We start from the raw sequence: 1,948 nt of genomic DNA, 5'->3' as shown, positions 1-1,948 counted from the left end.
AAAAAGTCAAACCTTCACAGCAAAAACACTGTGAAGGTTTTAAAAAGTCACCTTCACAGCATTTTGTTGTGAAGTTTCAAGTGTAAAATGTTGGTCTCACGGGTCTCACGAAAACAGGCTGGTCTCACATGATCCCAAGTCTATATATATATATATATATATATATATATATATGTATGTATGTATGTGTACAATATATGGATGTACATGTTAAGCCAAAGTCGTAAGTAAAGATGTCGGCTCATGGATGGTTAAAGTAAATAGTGTCAAGGGAACCACTCGGAATATCGTAGGTTGTGATGTCGTATTTTATATTAAAGTTAAAACTATAGCCTTGGATTTGTAGGGGAGACGCTAACCACTTCAAAGATCGGTTTGGGCTATTACATGTATTGTGAGTTACACGTGATGTATTTTTAAAATGGTTGCATGACTTATTTATAATTATTCACAAACTTGATTGAAGTTTCTCGAGATTTTTTATATGCTATATATGCGTGAAAAGTTCGATATTTTTATAATATGTGTTTCGAGTATTTATGTGTCAATAGAAATGTATTACGGTATGATTTTGTAAAGACAAGCATGTTTTATGAGCTTGTCTAAGCCGTAAGTGCGGACATGTTGTGTGAGTTCGCCAGGTAATGTTATGTGAAGTAGACATCTCCTATGACGTCGTTGTTTTGTGATGTAGTCACCTACTGTAATACCTTTATTTTGTGAAAAGTATTATTCTCATCAAGGCATGTTTAATTTATGAAGCTTCGTGAAAATTGTTTATCGTAAAAGTTGTTGTTTGTGCATGAAAACTGTGGATTCATTGGGCCTGGGTTCACCCAAAACTCTTTTAAAACTTTTTCACTCGGACGGTTATTAGACTGGAAAGAGAAGTGAGATAAAGAGAGATGTAAAGATTAGACCCAAAGAAGGACATGTGCAGATCAAGACATCTATAAATCCTAATAAATAAGTAACTTTTGGGACACGTGCCATGTTTCTGTGCGGCGGTTATTGATTTTTCCCGCCTAAACATGTATCTAGACACCATTTTCACTTACGGTTCAAATAAGTCTATTTAAGTGACATGTGTCCCTTTGGACAGTTAATTTCACTTATTCGTGGTATAACCGCCTTCGCAGAGTAATTGGCAGTTCAGAATTCCAAAATCTAGAGTCCTCCTTTCCAGATTTAGAGACCCGTCCAACGATTTCGCCTCCAAATTTAGAAGTAGGAGACTCAGAGGTCTCTGCATGTACTATGCAGAGGCTCTGTGTCTGAAGTGAAGCTCTGCATCAAATCGAGGCTCTGCATGTACTATGCAGAGGCTCTGCATCTGGAGTGAAGCTCTGCATCAAGCACTTAACCTTTTTGGCGCTTAAGCCTTGATCTTCCTTCGAATACAGCATTGGCTCTGTATATGAGACACTTAACTTTTGAGTAAGAGCTCTGTCTCTTGATATCTTTTGTATGAGAGTTGTTGGTCCAGCCCGCTTCAAAAGACAAAGTCCTAAAGACTACAGTAAGAGACTTCTTACTTACACTTTTACAAGATGTGGTATAACAATCTCCCCCTAAGTGTAAATAAGACAGACTTAGACTGGAATGAAAACACGAGTCAAATCGAGGCTCTGCATGTACTATGCAGAGGCTCTGCATCTGGGGTGAAGCTCTGCTTCAAGCACTTAATCTTTTTGGCGTTTAAGCCTTGCTCTTCCTTGGAATACAGTACGGGCTATGTATATGAGGCACTTAACTCTTGAGTAAGAGCTATGTCTCTTGATGTCTTCTGCATGAGAACTTTGGGAAAATCCAGAGTTGTAAGTCTAAATTTAACTCTGGAGTGGTCATCAAAACCTTATTTAAAATTTTTAATTCGGATTTTTGAAGCATTTTCGACCCCAGCTAGGGGCTGCCTCCCTTTGGACCCTGCCACTGGAGGCGCTACCCC

The sequence above is a fragment of the Cynara cardunculus genome (assembly GCF_001531365.2).
Source record: "Cynara cardunculus var. scolymus isolate 2C chromosome LG 14, CcrdV1, whole genome shotgun sequence".
Classification (NCBI taxonomy): domain Eukaryota; kingdom Viridiplantae; phylum Streptophyta; class Magnoliopsida; order Asterales; family Asteraceae; genus Cynara; species Cynara cardunculus.
Note: the sequence above shows the minus strand (reverse complement) of the source record.